Source organism: Saimiri boliviensis, chromosome 4 (assembly GCF_048565385.1).
Source record: "Saimiri boliviensis isolate mSaiBol1 chromosome 4, mSaiBol1.pri, whole genome shotgun sequence".
Lineage (NCBI taxonomy): Eukaryota > Metazoa > Chordata > Mammalia > Primates > Cebidae > Saimiri > Saimiri boliviensis.
Window position 1 is genome coordinate 58,748,875 of NC_133452.1, and position 17,399 is coordinate 58,766,273.

General features: G+C 42.1%; 1 pseudogene; it reads right to left on the reverse strand.

The window, feature by feature from the left end:
• Nucleotides 1-15,846: 15,846 nt before the first annotated feature.
• LOC101036129 (nucleophosmin pseudogene) lies at nt 15,847-16,652 on the reverse strand (annotated as a pseudogene).
• Between the last annotated feature and the right edge of the window lie 747 nt (nt 16,653-17,399).

The following is a 17,399-nucleotide window of genomic DNA, read 5'->3' on the forward strand; positions in this document are numbered from 1 at the left end:
AAAACAGTTGATTTTCTCTTATCCACTCCACTTCCCCTATGGGAAAAGTGTTGTCAAAGCAAAGCCTTAGACATTTAGCATCAGGTTGAAAACAGGAGTGGTGTTGTAAGACAAAAAATGCTAAGGTTTCCAATGTAAACATCAGCTCCTGAGAGGAAAGTGAAAGAAAAAATTGGCAAGAGGCTTAAGAACCAAAGAAGACCAACCTTTGACTAATGAGAGTCCTCAAGTTTGGGTATGGTGGTTCATGCCTATAATCTCAGCACTTTGGAAGGTGGAGGTGGGGGGATTGCTTGAGCCCAAGAGTTAGAGACCAGTCTGGGCAATGTAGTGAGACCCTGTGTCTATAAACAAAACATAATAAAAATACATTTCCAAATATGAAAACAGGAGTCCTCAAAAGAGTTGCGAAATTCAGTGGCAAAGCAATGATAATGGAGAGAAAGAAAGTAAATATCAGAGAAAATAACAAAGCAAAATGAATTAAAAATACCTGCACCCAGATGCATGCTTGTGAAACCTCCAAGATTAAAGAATAAAGATTAAAGATTTAATTAAATCTCTGAGATTAAAGAACAGATCTTCAGTCTGGGCAACATAGCAAGACACCATCTGTACAAAAAAATTAAAAATAAAAATTAGCCAGGCATGGTAGTATGTGTCTGTAGTCCCAGCTACTGGGGAGGCCGAGTTGGGAGGATTGCTTGAGCCCAGGAGGTCAAGGCTGCAATGAACTACCATCAGGCAATGGTGATATAGAGCAGATGAACCCCAAATGGAGGCTTAGCCTGCGAGGGTTCTTCTTTTTGCCCAGGAAAGAATTCAAGGGCAAGCTGGTGGTGTTATACAGCAACTTTTACTGAAGCAGCAGTGTATAGCAGCAGCAAAAGTACTGCTCCTTGCAGAACAGGGCTACTCCATAGACAGTGTGCCTAGAATGGTAGCTCAGGGGCTGTTTTGCAGTTATATTTATACCTAGTTTTAATCACATGCAAATTAAGAAGCAGGTTATTTAGAAATTTTCAGAAAAGCAACAGCAATGGTAAACTGCCATGGTGCTGGTGGGCATGTCTTATAGAGAAGTGCTGTTGGTACCTCTTCCCTGGTTCAGCCAGTCTTCCATCTGGACTGGAGTTGAGTCCTGACTCCAATCTCAATGGCACTCCAGCTTGGGCAGCAGAGTGAGATCCTGTCTCAAAACAAAGAAACAAAAACTTATCCTAAACATTTTTATGGGAAAAATAGGACGCTTAAAAAGGATATTAAACAGATTTTTTTTTTATAAGAAAAAGAATAAAGAAGAGGAAGAAAGAGAAAGAGGAAGAGGGAGAGAGGATGGGGGTATTGCTTTATTCCCCGGGCTAGAATGCAATCTAAATATGGGTATGCCTATATTGTCCTTAATAATGGATATATAAAAGAAAATGAGGGAAGAGAATAACAAACAAGGAGCCAACCAAGATTTCATTTAAACTTCTAAGTTGATATGATGTGGTACTGATAAGAGTATATATTTCGTATATTTAAAGTGGAGAGTTCTATAAATGTTAATTGCATTTACTTGTTCCAGATCTGAGTTCAAGTCCTGGATATCGTTGTTAATTTTCTGTCTCACTGATTTGTCTAATATTAATGTTGAAGTCTCCCACTATTATTATGTGGGAGTCTAAGTCTCTTTATAAGTATTGTATGTCTGCGTATTCCTGTATTGGGTGCGTATATATTTAGGATCTTTAGCTCTTCTTGTTGTTGCGTTGATCCTTTTATCATTATATAATGTCCTTCTTTGTGTCTTTTGATCTTTGTTGCTTAATTGTAACTTCTGCTTTTTATTTATATATTTTAGGTCTCTGGTTGGTTGGTAAATCTTTCTCCATCCCTTGTTTTGAGTCTTTGTGCATCCTTGAATGTGAGATGGGTCTGGATGCAGCATACTGATGGGTTTTAGTTTTTTATTCAAATTGCCTGTCTGTCTTTGGATTGGGGGATTTAGTCAATTTAAATTTAGAATTAATAATAATATATGTGAGTTTAATACTGCCATTTAATATTAGCTGGCTATTTTGCCCATTAGTTGATGTAAATTCTTCATTATATTGATGCTCTTTTTGATAATTTTTTTAGAAAGCCTGTTCGTTCCTTTCTATGTGTAGTGGTTCTTTCAGAAGCTCTTGTAAAGCAGGCCTGGTGGTGATGAAATCTCTGAGTGCTTGCTTATTCACAAAAAACTTTATTTTTCCTTCACTTGTGAAGCTTAGTTTGGCTGGATGTGAAATTCTGGGTTGAAAGTTCTTTTCTTTAAGGATGTTGAATATTGACCCCCACTCTCTTCTGGCTTGTAGGGTTTCTGCTGAGAGATCTGCTGTAAGTCTGATAGGCTTCCCTTTGTGGGTAACCTGACCTTTCTCTCTGGCTGCCCTTAGTATTTTCTCCTTCATTTCAACCCTGGTGAATCTGACGATTATGTGCCTTGGAGTTGCTCTTCTTGAGGAATATCTCTGTGGTGTTCTCTGTATTACCTGGAGTTGAATATTATCCTGCCTTACTAGGCTGGGAAAATTTTCCTGAATAATGTCCTGAAGCGTATTTTCTAGCTTGGATTCATTCTCTTCATCACATTCAGGTACACCTATCTAGCGTAGATTAGGTCTTTTCACATAGTCCCATATTTCTTGGAGACTTTGCTCGTTCCTTTTTATCCTTTTTTTCTCTAATCTTGTCTTCTTGTTTTATTTCATTGAGTGGTCTTTGACCTCTGATATCCTTTCTTCTGCTTGATCAATTCGGCTGTTAAAACTTGTGCATACTTCACGAAGTTCTCCTATTGTGTTTTTCAGCTCCATTAATTCACTTATATTCCTCTCTAAATTGTGTATTCTTGTTAACATTTCGTCAAATCTTTTTTCAAAGTTCTTAGTTACTTTAGATTGGGTTAAAACAAGTTCTTTTAATTCACAGAATTTTCTCGTTATCCACATTTTGAAGCCTGCTTCTGTAATTGGAACACACTCGTTCTCCATCAAGCCTTGTTCCGTTGCTGATGAGGAACTGTGATCCCCCCCTGAGGGAGAAGCGTTCTGATCTTGGGTATTCTCAGCCTTTTTTGGCTGTTTTCTTCCCTTCGTTATAAATTTATCCATCTGTGGTCTTTGTATTTACCGTCTTTGTAATTGGGTTTCTGAGTGGACGTCCAACTTACTGATTATCAGCGCCGAAATCTGAGCAACCCACTGCACCGACCAAATCAGCGGCGCTAAGATTGATGGTGCTTTTCTGACTCTGCACCAGGAACCGTCGCTCCAAGGCGCCGGCAAAACCGCCTCACTGGTGCCGGCAAAACCGCCTCACTGGTCACAAGAGTCGCGCTGGCAACCCGTGGGGCTCCTCCGCTGGGAATCTCCTGGGGTGTGAGCAACAAGAATTCATGTGAAGGTGTGGCGTCCTCTCATTCTTTGCACTTTCGCTGGGAGTTACAATCCCGAGCTGCTAGTGATCAGCCATCTTGGATCTCTCTCTATTAAACAGATTTACAACACATCTGAACTACTGAATGTTAGAAAATACTGGAGTTGGCCAGGCGCGGTGGCTCAAGCCTGTAATCCCAGCACTTTGGGAGGCCAAGGCAGGTGGATCACGAGGTCAAGAGGCGGAGACCATCCTGGTCAACATGGTGAAACCCCGTCTCTACTAAAAAAGTACCAAAAAAAATTAGCTGGGCATGGTGGCGCGTGCCTGTAATCCCAGCTACTAGGAGGCTGAGGCAGGAGAATTGCCTGAACCCAGGAGGCGGAGGTTGCGGTGAGCCGAGATCGTGCCATTGCACTCCAGCCTGGGTAACAAGAGCGAAACTCCGTCTCAAAAAAAAAAAAAAAAAAAAGAAAAGAAAATACTGGAGTTAATGCCTTCAGGGTTCTGAGAAAAACTTTTTTTTTTTTTTATGGTGCCATGACTCGGATCTTTTTTTTTTTTTAATTTTGTTCTTTTCTTTTTCTTTTTCTTTTTCTTTTTTTTTTTTGAGACGGAGTTTCGCTCCTGTTGCCCAGGCTGGAGTGCAATGGCACGATCTCGGCTCCCGCAACCTCCGCCTCCTGGGTTCAGGCAATTCTCCTGCCTCAGCCTCCTAGTAGCTGGGATTACAGGCACGCGCCACCATGCCCAGCTAATTTTTTTTGGTACTTTTTTAGTAGAGACGGGGTTTCACCATGTTGACCAGGATGGTCTCCGCCTCTTGACCTCGTGATCCACCTGCCTTGGCCTCCCAAAGTGCTGGGATTACAGGCTTGAGCCACCGCACCCAGCTTTTTTTATTATTTATTTATTTATTTATTTATTTTGAGACAGGGTCCCACTCTGTCATGCAGGCTAGAGTGCAGTGGCACAATAGCAGCTCACCATAGCCTCGACCTCCCAGGCTCAAGCAATTCTCCTGCCTCAGCCTCTCAAGTAGCTGGGACTACAGGCCCGCACCACCATGCCTGTTTAATTTTGACGTTTTTTTTCTCTTTTTTTTTTTGGTAGAGGTACAGTTTTGCCACATTGCCTAGGTTGGTCTCAAAGTTCTGGGCTCAAGGGATCAGCCCGCCTTGGCCTCCCGAAGTGTTGGGATTGCAGGTATGAGCCAATGTGCTGAGCCAAAAATTCATTTTTAACTTAGAATTCCATAAACAGGGCTGTAGCTCATGCCTGTAATTGCAACACTTTGGGAGGTCAAGGTGGGTGCATTACGAGGTCAGGAGTTTGAGACCAGTCTGGCCAATATGGTGAAACCCGTCTCTACTAAAAAATAAAAAAAATCAGCCAGGCGTGGTGGTGCATGTCTGTAGTCCCAGCTAATCAAGAGGCTAAAGAGGGAGAATTGCTTGAACCCGGGAGGCAGAGGTTGCAGTAAGCCAAGATTGCGCCATTACACTCCAGCCAGGGTGACAGAATGGGACTCCGTCTCAAAAAAAAAAAAAAAAAAATTCTATTCATAGGCCAGGCACAACTATAAAGAGATCAGTACAGGGTTTTAACAGCAGAATGGATGAAAGGCACTCAACCTAGTTGAGGAGAGGTAAGAGAAGACCTCCTGAAGGAGATGATCCTGAGTTAACCTTAAACTGTGAACAAACAGCTTGGTAAATCTCTTCAATAAATTTCCCTGACCTAGATTAGACTGTGGTAAGAGAAATTTTACCTCCAGATTCAAATTTGACTTCCAGATAGCTCATAAACTTATCATGATGAAGGGCATAAGCATTTAAAAATAGTCATCATTTTGCTTACTATTCCCATCACATATGCAGGGAACCTGACTTGCAAGATTTGCAGCTCAGTTCTCCACATGACTAATCCATTGATGCTGGGCACACCCACCTTTCCTTTTGACTTGGAAAAATTGTTAACACCACTACATTTTTCTTTTATTGCAGGTTTCCTTTTTTTTTTTTTTTTTTCCTGTTTTTTGTTTTTGTTTTTGTTTTGTTTTTGTTTTTTTGAGACGGAGTTTTGCTCTTGTCACCCAGGCTGGAGTGTAATGGTGCGATCTCGGCTCACTGCAATCTCTGTCTCCTGGGTTGAAGTGATTCTCCTGCCTCAGCCTCCTGAGTAGCTGGAATTACAGGTGCCTGCTACTATCCCCGGTTAATTTTTGTATTTTTAGCAGAGACAGGGTTTCGCTATGTTGGCCGGGCTGATCTCGAACTGCTGGCTTCAAGCGATCCGCCTGCCGTGGCCTCCCAAAGTATTGGAATTACAGATGTAACCACTACGCCTGCCTAGCCTCTCTTTTTAAAAATCATCCCATTGTTCACTTCAAAATTTCTTTTCTGAATGAAAATTAAAATGTTCCAGCTCTGTGAAATAAGCATCAGCTTGATAGTGGGTTAATCAACTTTGTTTTTGTTTTGTAGCACATTGTGTTTATTACATATGTGAAGACATCCAATGTTTTTTCACACAGAATCTACTAAAATATGACAATAAAAACAACAAAAGGTCTTGTAATCTGTTGACAGAAAACACTAGCCTAATGCTTAAGAATGAAATTTGTCTACCATCATATGTTTTTACCATCAGAGTAAAGCACTAAAAGATGGAGAGGGTGTGTTTTAGTAATATTCTTGTAGGGTTTTTTTTTTTTTTTGAGACGGTTTTGTTCTTGTAGCCCAGGCTGTAGCACAGTGAAGTGATCTTGGCTCGCTATAACCTCCTCCTCCCAGGTTCACTCGATTCTCCTACCTCAGCCTCCCAAAAAGCTGGGACTACAGGTGCCCACCACCATGCCTGGCTAATTTCTGTATTTTTAGTAGAGATGGGATTTCACCGTATTGGCCAGGGTGGTCTTGAACTCCTGACCTCAGGTGATCCACCAACCTCAGCCTCCCAAAGTGTTGGAATTACAGGCGTGAGCTACCGCACCCGGACTCTTGTAGTTAGACTCTCCTTTACAGAAAGAAAACGTGAGGTCTGGGAACAGTGGCTCATGCCTGTAATCTTAGAACTTTGGGGGCTGAGGTGGGAGGATCGCTTGAGCCCAGGAGTTAGAGACAAGCTTGAGCAACGTGGCAAAACCCATCTTAAAAAACAAAAACAAAAAAACCTGAAAAAGAAAAATATAAATAAGAAAGCCCTGTTCATGGATATCAAAGATGTCCTCCAACTCCCACTGAATGCATTTTCAGGATGGCCCTTCATTCAGTGACAGAGTCAAAGCTTGGACATAGCACTGGGTTAAATGCTGTCCCCATAACATTTATATTTACCTGGAACCTGTGAATGTGACATTTTTGGGAATAGGCTATTTGCAGATGTACCCAAGTTAAAATGAGGTTATACTGGACTAGGGTGGACCCTAAATCCATTATGACTAGTGTCTGTGGAATAAGACTGAAGTTTGTTTACACAGATGCAGAGGGAAGACGGCCGCGTGGAGACAGAGATTTGAGTTATGCTGCCATAAAGCAAGGACTGCCGAGCCTGCAGGCAACACCAGAACCTGGAATCTGCACAGAAGGACTCTCCCCTGTGGGCTGCAGAGAGATCACGGCCCTCCAGACATCTTGATTTCAGACTTCTGGCCTCCAGGACTGTGAGCTAATCAGTTTCTGTTGTTATAAGCCACCCAGTTTGTGGCAATTTGTGACAGCAGCCTGAAGAAACTGCCACAGGCATCAATCAGGCTTTTCTCATACCGTATCAGGAGGAGGCGGGCAACCCTTCCTTAGTCTGCCTGCATCCTCATCCAACAGAGAGAAGTTTGATTTTTTTTTTTTTTTTTTTTCAAATGAGACAAGGTGGGGACGGGTAGGGGGTGGAAAAAAAAATGAGACAAGGTCTTTGTCGCCCAGGTTGGGTGCAGTAGTGCAGTCATAGCTCCCTACAGCCTCTAACTCCTAGGCTAAAGTGATCCTCATGCCCCATCTTCCTGAGTAATAGGGATTAGGAGCATGTCACCATGCCTGGCTAATTTTACAGCTTTTTTCGTAAAGGCAGGGTCTTACTTGTTTCCCAGGCTGGTTTTGAACTCCTGTCTCAAGCAATTCTTCCACGCTGGCCTCCCAAAATGTTGGGATTATAGGCGTGAGCCACTGTGCCTGGCTAGATACCTGATTCTTTTTTTTTTTTTTTTTTTTGAGACAGAGTTTCGCTCTTGTTACCCAGGCTGGAGTGCAATGGCGCGATCTCGGCTCACCGCAACCTCCGCCTCCTGGGTTCAGGCAATTCTCCTGCCTCAGCCTCCTGAGTAGCTGGGATTACAGGCACGTGCCACCATGCCCAGCTAATTTTTTGTATTTTTAGTAGAGACGGGATTTCACCGTGTTGACCAGGATGGTCTCGATCTCTTGACCTCGTGATCCACCCGCCTCGGCCTCCCAAAGTGCTGGGATTACAGGTGTGAGCCACCGCGCCCGGCGATACCTGATTCTTAATCCCACTGCTTCCCAGTCCTACTTCCTCAGGTGTCCTGACATCAGCTCTGTACTAAGTAGACCAGAATCTGTTTTCTAAACACCCTTCACGCCTTAATCATCCTTATTTAAGGGAGCTTTATTCTCAGACTTTTATTCAATGTTTAAGTAGTCAGAATATCACTCCTGGAAGAGTAACAGGTTTTTACTTGGCAGCAAATGCTCTGCAATCTGATTGGCTACATAACTGTTACTGGCAGAGTGGAAAGCACAAAGGCAAAGAAGGCTTCTCATACTTACTGAAGCAATAAACATGTCAGTCGCAGGGGCAGTGGGACCTACACATTCTCTGCATTTCATAAGCCCCATGACTCTTGCATACACAGAGAAGGGGTAAAAATGACTATCAATCGAATATGGAAACAAAAGCACAGAGGTGGTGATTTTAACATATACAAAGTAAGATTTAAGACAAAGAGGAAAGAATATTTCAGTGGGATCATTTGATCTTGATAAATGGCAAAATTGATAGTCTCCTCTTATCCACAGTTTCGATTTCGATGGTTTCAATGATCCATGATACAGAATAATAAGATGTTGAGAGAGAGAGAGAGAGAGAGAGAGAGGAAGAAAGAGAGGACCACAGTCATATAATTTCTGTTACAGAACATTGTGATAATTGTATTTTAGTATCAGTTACTGTTATCTCTTAACTGTACTTAATTTATCAATTAAACCTTATTATCATAGGTATGTATGTATAGGAAAAAGCAGTGTGTGTATATGTATTTGAAGTTCAGTACTATCTGGGTTTCAGGGGGACTTGGAGTGTATCCCCAAGGACAAGGGGGGACTACTGTACTGGGCGTTGCAGTCTTTGTCCTCTATAGTCTTATTAGTCTTACAGGCCTGGATTAAATCCTATCATGGTCTAACTGTAAAACTACACAAATTTTCCTCCTGGAGCCTCAGTTTTCATATAGGTAAAAAGGAGAGAAAACATACCTTCCTCACAGGGCAGCTATGAGGCTTATATTAGCTAACGTATGCCTAGGATTCAGTAAAAGCTGTCGTGTTCATTCTACTTACTTTCCAGGAAACATACTAAAACCATCGTTTCTTTCCTCAAGCCCTCTGCCCTTACCTTTAGTACACTTTTTTTTGTTACCAAAAACTTTATGCTCTTTTTAAAATTTATTTTTTTGCCTGAAGCTGTGACATTTGAATGTTACCAAAAACTTTACATTCACCATTTATTGAAATAAATTTTGTTACATTAAATAACTTTTTAAAAAACATATATTTTTAAAATTTCAATAGTTTTTAGGATACAAGTGGCTTTTGGTTACATGCGTGAACAGTGTAGTGGAGATGTTTAAGACTTTAGCGCAGGCCGGGTGCGGTGGCTCAAGCCTGTAATCCCAGCACTTTGGGAGGCTGAGGCGGGTGGATCACGAGGTCAAGAGATCGAGACCATCCTGGTCAACATAGTGAAACCCCGTCTCTACTAAAAATACAAAAATTAGCTGGGCATGGTGGCACGTGCCTGTAATCCCAGCTACTCAGGACGCTGAGGCAGGAGAATTGCTTGAACCCAGGAGGCAGAGGTTGCGGTGAGCCGAGATCGCGCCATTGCACTCCAGCCTGGGTAATAAGAGCGAAACTCCGTCTCAAAAAAAAACAGAAAAACAAAAAAAAAAAAACAAAAAAAAACAACAACAAAAAAAGACTTTAGCGCCATAGTCACCCAAATAGTACGCATTGTACCCAATATGTAGTTTTTTAAATCTCTTAATCCTCTCCCACCCTCCCCCTTCCGAGTCTCCAGCATCCATTATACCACTCTGTATGCCTTTGTGTACCCATAGCTTAGCTTCACTTTTGAGTGGGAATATATGGCATTTTGGTTTTCCATTCCTCAGTTACTTCATTTAGAATAATGGCCCCCAGCCCCATCCAAGTCTCTGCAAAAGACAGTATTTCAGGCTGGGCACAGTGGCTCATACCTGTAATCTCAGCACTTTGGGTGGCTGAGGCAGGTGGATCACCTGAGGTCAGGAGTTCCAGATAGCCTAGTCGACATAGTGAAATCCTGTCTCTACTTAAAAAACAGAAAATTAGCTGGGCGTGGTGGCACATGCCTGCAATCCCAGCTACTTGGGAGGCTGAGACAGGAGAACTGCTTGAACTCAGGAGGTGGAGGTTGCAGTGAGCAAAGATTGCACCTTTGCCCTCCAGCCTGGGCAACAAGAGCAAAACTTCGTTTCAAAAAAAAAAAAAAAAAAAAAAAAAGGCCGGGCGCCGTGGCTCAAGCCTGTAATCCCAGCACTTTGGGAGGCTGAGGCAGGTGGATCACGAGGTCAAGAGATTGAGACCATCCTGGTCAACATGGTGAAACCCCGTCTCTAATAAAAATACAAAAAAATCAGCTGGGCATGGCGGCGCGTGCCTGTAATCCCAGCTACTCAGGAGGCTGAGGCAGGAGAATTGCCTGAACCCAGGAGGCGGAGGTTGTGGTGAGCTGAGATCGCGCTATTGCATTCCAGCCTGGGTAACAAGAGCAAAACTCCGTCTCAAAAAAAAAAAAAAAAAAAAAAAAGGAAGAAGAAGACAGTATTTTATTCTTTTTTTTTTTTTTTAGGACTGAGTGGTATTCCATGGCATATATATACCACCTTTTCTTTATCCATTTATTTGTTGGTTGATAGGCACTTTGGTTGGTTCCATATCTTTGCAATTGTGAATTGTGTTGTGATAAACATAGGCATGCAGGTCTTTTTGATATGCAGTAGTGGAATTGCTGGATTGAATGGTAGATTTACTTTTAGTTCTTTGAGGATTCTCCACACTTTTCCACAGAGATTGTACTAATTTACATTCCCACAAGCAGTATATAAACATTCCCTTTTCACCACATCATTTTCATTATCTTGATTCTTCTAATCCATGAACATGAGATATATTTCCATTTGTTTGAGTCATCTATGATTTATTTCAGCAGTGTTTTGTAGTTCTTTTGTCGAGATCTCTCACCTCCTTGGTTAAATATATTCCTATTTTATTTTTTTAAATCAGACATTGTAAAAGGGATTGAGTTCTTCTAGGAAAGAACTCAATAGGGAAAAGACACCCTATTAATAGTTTAGGCATTGAATTCTTTTCTAAAACTCATCTCTAGCTCTCAAGGAACTAGACATTCAAGAATAAACCAAACATAAAAAAAGGTAACATCAGAAAATTCTTTTCCTTGAGTTCTTGATTTGTTCTCAGCTTGATCATTGTTGCTGTATAGCAGTGGTACTGATTTGTGTACACTGATTTTGTAACCTGAGACTTCACTGAATTCATTTATCAAATCTAGGAGTCTTTTAGAGTTTTCTAGGTATTCAATCAGATCAATAGTAAACAGAAATAGTCTGACTTTCTCTTTTCCAATTTGGATACCCTTTATTTCTTTCTCTTGCCTGATGAATCTGGTTAGCACTTTTAGTACAATTGAGTTGAAGTAGAAGAGTATAATTGAGTACAGTTGAGTTGAGTAGAAGAAGTGAAAGTGGGCGTTCTTGTCTTGTTTCAGCTCTCAGGGGAAATGCTTTCAACTCTTCCCCACTCAGTATGATGTTGGCTGTGGGTTTATCATATGCGGCTTTACTTTTAAATTCTTATTATTATCTTTTTGAGATGGAGTTTTGCTCTTGTTGCCCAGGCTGGAGTGCAATGGTGAGATATCAGCTCACTCCAACCTCCGCCTTCTGGGTTCAAGCAATTCTCCTGCCTCAGCATCCAGAGTAGCTGGGATTACATGCATGCACTACCACACTTGGCTAATTTTGTATTTTTAGTAGAGATGGGGGTTTCTCCATGTTGGTCAGGCTAGTCTGGAACTCCTAACCTCTGGTGATCTGCCCGCCTTGGCCTTCTAAAGTGCTAGGATTATAGGCATAAGCCACTGTGTACGGCACATATATGGCATTTATTATTTTGCAGTATGTTCCTTCTATGCCTAGTTTGTTGAGGGTTTTTATCATAAAGGAATGCTGGATTTTTTTTTTTTTTTAGATGAAGTCTCACTGTGTCACCAGGTTGGAGTTCAGTGGCACCATCTGAGCTCACTGCAACCTCCACCTCTTGGGTTCAAGCAATTCTCCTGCTTCAGCCTCCTGAGTAGTTGGGATTACAGGTGCACGCCACTACGCCTGCCTAATTTTTGTGTTTTCAGTAGAGACAGGGTTTCACCATGTTGGCGAGGATGGTCTTGATTTCCTGACCTCGTGATCCACCTGCCTTGGCCTCCCAAAGTGCTGGGATTACAGGCATGAGCCACCACGCCTGGTCAGGTGTTGGATTTTATAAAATGCTTTTTCTGCATCTATTGAGATAATTGTATGGTTTTTGTTTTTAGTTCTGTTTATGCGGTGAATCACATTTATTAACTTGTATATATTGAACCATCCCAGCGTCCCTGGGATGAAACACACTTAGTCATGGAGAATTATCTTTTTGATGTGCTATTAGATTCAGTTTGCTATATGTTGTTGAGGATTTTTGCATCTAGATTCCTCAGGGACATTTGTCTATAGATTTCTTTTTTTGTTATGTCCTTTCCTGGCTTCATAGAATGAGTTAGGGAGGATTCCTTCTTTCACAATCTTTTGGAATTGGTTCAGCAGGATTGGTACCAATTCTTCTTTGAATGTCTGCTAGAATTTGGCTGTGAATCCTTTGGCCTGGACTTTTGTTGTTGTTGTTGTTGTTGTTGTTGTTGTTGCAGTCTCACTGCTTGTTATTGGTCTGTTCAGGATTTCTATTTCTTTCTCATTTGAGGGGTTGCATAGTTCCAGGAATTTATCTATTGCCCCTATGTTTTCTAGTTCATGTGCATAGAAGTGTTCATAGTAGTCTCAAATGATCTTTTGTATTTCTGTGGTGGTGTTTGTAATGTCTCCATTTTCATTTCTAATTGATCTTATTTGAATCATTTATCTTCTTGGTTAATCTAGCTAATGGAATATTGATTTTGTTTGTCTTTTCAAGGGACCCCCTTTTTGTTTCATTTATCTTTTTTTTTTTTTTTTTTTTTTTTTTGAGACTGAGTTTCGCCCTTGTTACCCAGGCTGGAGTGCAATGGCGCGATCTCGGCTCACCGCAACCTCCGCCTCCTGGGTTCAGGCAATTCTCCTGCCTCAGCCTCCTGAGTAGCTGGGATTACAGGCACGCGCCACCATGACCAGCTAATTTTTTGCACTTTTAGTAGAGACGGGGTTTCACCATGTTGACCAGGATGGTCTCGATCTCTCGACCTCGTGATCCACCCGCCTCGGCCTCCCAAAGTGCTGGGATTACAGGCTTGAGCCACCGCGCCCGGCCTGTTTCATTTATCTTTTATATTTTTCTTTTAATTTCATTTAGTTCTGCTGTGATCTTTTCTGTCTCTTCTATTAGCTTTGGGTTTGGCTGCTGCTGCTTCTTCCTCTTCTTATTCTTCTTATTATTTTATTCATTTTTTGTTTTTTTGAGATGGAGTTTCACTCTGTTGCCCAGGCTGGAGTGCAATGGCGTGACCTCAATTCACTGCAACCACTACCACCTGGGTTCAAGAGATTCTCCTGCCTCGGCCTCCCCAGTAGCTGGGATTACAGGCATGTGCCACTATGCCTGGCTAATTTTGTATTTTTAGTAGAGATGGGGTTTCTCCATGTTGGTCAGGCTGTTCTCAAACTCCTGACCTCAGATGATCTGCCCACTTTGGCCTCCCAAAGTGCTGGGATTACAGGTGTGGGCCACTGTGCCCGGCTGGTTTATTTTTGTATTTCTAGTTCCTGAAGGTATGATGTTAGGTTGTCAATTTGTGAGCTTTCAGACTTTTTGATGTAGGCATTTAGCACTAAAAACTTTCCTCTTAGAACTGTTTTTGCTGTATCCCAAAGGTTTTGATAACTTGTGTAACTATTATCATTCATTTCAAATAATTTTATTTTGAGACAAGGTCTCACTCCATTGCCCACACCCACCTTTCCTATTTTTTTCTTCTTTTTTTTTTGAGATAGAGTTTCGCTCTTGTCGCCCAGGCTGGAGTGCAATGGCATGATCTTGCTCACTGCAACCTCTGCCTCTTGGGTTAGAATGATTCTCCTGCCTCAGTCTCTTGAGTAGCTGGAATTACAGGCCCAAGACATAATGCCCAGCTACTTTATATATATATATATTTGAGACAGAGTCTTGCTCTGTTGCCCAGGCTGGAGTGCCGTGGCATGATCTTGGCTCACTTCATCCTCTGCCTCCTGAGTTCAGGCAATTCTCCAGCCTCAGCCTCCTGAGTATCTGGGATTAAAGCCACACACCACCATGCCCAGATAGTTTTTGTATTTTTAGTAGAGATGGGGTTTTACCATGTTGGCCATGCTGGTCTGGAACTCCTAACCTCAAGTGATCTGCCCACCACAGCCTCCCAAAATGCTGGAATTATAGGTATGAGCTACTGTACCCAACCCGAGCTAGTCTTAAACCCCTGGCTTCAAGTGATCTCCCCATCTTGGCCTCCTAAAGTATTGGGATTACACTGTGCCCAGCCTCTGTCTCTCTCTTTTTTTTGGATGGAGTGCAATGTTGCCTGGGCTGGAGTGCAATGGTGCAGTCTTGGCCCACCACAACCTCCATTTCCCCAGTTCAAGCAATTCTCCTGCCTCAGCCTCCCAAGTAGCTACGGGCATGCACCACCATGCCTGGCTTATTTTTGTATTTTAAATAGAGACAGGGTTTCACCATGTTGGCCACGCTAGTCTCGAACTCCCGACCTCATGATCCGCGGACTTTGGCCTCCCAAAGTGCTCTGGGATTACTGGCAAGAGCCACTGTGCCCGGCCTTTTTTTTTTTTTCTTTTTTTCTTTTTTTTTTTTTTAAGATAGAGTCTCTTGTCACCCAGGCTGGAATGTAGTGGTGTAATCTCAGCTCGCTGCAACCTCTGCTTCCTGGGTTCAAGCTATTCTCTTGCCTCAGCCTCCCAAGTAGCTGAGATTACAGGCACCTGGTATCATGCCCAGCTAATTTTTGGTAGAGATGGAGTTTCACCATGTTGACTAGGCTGGTCTCAAACTGCTGACCTCAGGTGATCTGCCTGCCTCAGCCTCTGAAAGTGTTGGAAATACAGGCATGAGCCACTGCATGTGGCCACAATTAAAAAATTTAAAAAAGAAAAAGTTTCAGGCTGGGTGAGGAGGAGGAAAAAAAAAAATTTCAAGCTGATGGGGAGTCCTTGAGCACAGCTGCCCATTAGAGGAATCCTGCATCTTACAGGAATGGCCCTTCCTAGTATCTTGCTATGCGCAGTCATGGGCTAGTAACAGCTCATTGGAAGTGTGCCCTTGGTGTCAATGCAGCAGTGGATTCAGAGCTTAGCAGCTGGGGTCTCCCTGAAGAAGGAGAGCCGAGAGGCTATTTTCACAGCCTTCATATTATTTTTAAGGCTGCATAATAATTAATTGATGGAAGTATCATACTTTATTCAGTCCCCTCCCAATGAACATTATTGTTATTTCTAGTCCTTTCCTATTACAAATAAGGCTTACCGAATAACTTTGTTTTACATCATCTTGCATATTTGGAGAGAGTACCACAACTTGGGCTCCTGGGGAAGTGGACTCTGAGATGGAGATGAATATATCATTTTTTTTAACTTTATTAAAATACTGAGTTTTATTTCACGTGTATTTTTGTCTCCCCATCATTTCCATGTCTGATCACTGCTACTACTATGTCCCATCATAATGTTCCATACATACTTAAAACCAAGCAAGGGGTGGAGTTCTGTCTTTAAAAACTACAGGCATTTTGGACAACACATTCTTGGCAATGGAACCTGGACAACATTTATCAAACACGGTAGGGAAAGTTCTCACTCTGCGTTATAAAAAGGACGGCTAGATATCAACTGTTACAGAAATGAAATAAGATGGAAAACTTTTAACAAATTGTTTAAACTATTTTCTTAAAGAGACTTCCTCCACTGCCAGAGATCTTGAATAGCCTCCTGGTCAGTTATTTGGAAGCAGTTCTTCACATAATTGATGAACCTGGCTCCCACTTTGGGAAGAGAACCACCTTTTTCTATACTTGCTTGCATGTTTGCTTTAATGTATTCTACACAACTAGGTCCTTTTGGTGTTTTAGGAGTTTTTTCCTGTTTTTTTTTTTTGTGAAGGATTCATGTCCTTTTGATCGTGGTGTTGATGATGGTTTTCAGTCTTTTCCATTCTGACTTGACTTTTGTGCATTTTTAGCTGGAGTATTGCATGTAGATTTCTTCATGGTACTTTTTCTTCAGTTTCCTCATCATCTTCATCACCATCATCATCATCATCATCTTCTTCTTCTTCTTCATCAGCAGCAAGTTTTACTTCTTTCTGTGGAACCTTGCTACCACCTCCAGGGGCAGACCGCTTTCCAGATATACTTAAGAGTTTCATGTCCTCCTCCTCTTCATCTTCTGACTCTGTATTTTCCTCCACAGCTACTAAGTGCTGTCCACTGGTATGCACTGACCCTGAACCACACTTCAAACATAAGACCACTGGTGGTGTTATTTCAAAGCCCCCAAGGGAAATTGTTGGCTGTACAGACATTTTCAAAGTTGCCAGTGTTGCTGTAATTGGACTACCTTCATAATTCATTGCCTTTGCTTCAACAATGTGCAATTCATCCTTTGCACCAGCCCCTAAACTGACCATTCTTAAAGATAACTGGTGCTCATTTTCATCATTATCCACCTTAAAGTGACCATCTTTGTTGGCCTTTAGTTCACAACCGAAGAGAGTTCTGGGGCCTCAGGGGGCTCATGTCCATGCCCATCGAATCTTCTATCGGGTGGCGGAACGCACTTAGGTAGAAGAGAAGACGGGCAGAGATAAACGACCACTGCTCAAAAAAACAGCCGTGCAGGATGGAATCACACCAGGATAATCGGTTTATTAGGGTGTGTCCTTTGATTCAATATCTACTGAAGGGAAAGGAGGAAGGCAGGATTGGGGAGACTGAGAAGTTGGTCTGCAACTTAATGATGGGCTCGATTAACCCCACAGGTAGTTTGTAACCTAGTATCCTGTTTTTGAGCTTTGTTTTCCCCCCCGCCTCTTTTCCTTCTTTGGCCCTTTGTATTACTTTTCAGTAATGAAATAGTAACCTTTATCCTCCTCTTTCCACTAGGTACCCTTCACACTTATTTCATACTAGTGTATTTACTATGTTTGCTTAAAAGTTCCAGAGACTAAATCTTGAACAATACAGGCAACTATGGAAATTGCACCCACCACGAAATTGCTTTATGGCTACTGGAGCCTAAGATGGTGCCTACCCATTCACCAGATAGAGAAATCACTCAAGTCAAGTCATGGGAATAAGTCACATTGACCTGCACTGCCTCGCCCCCTGCATACCCTCCATGCCAAAACCTTCCCTTCCTAAACCCTTGATTTCACTTGGAAATTTGAAGTGGTTTCACTGAGACAATAACCTGG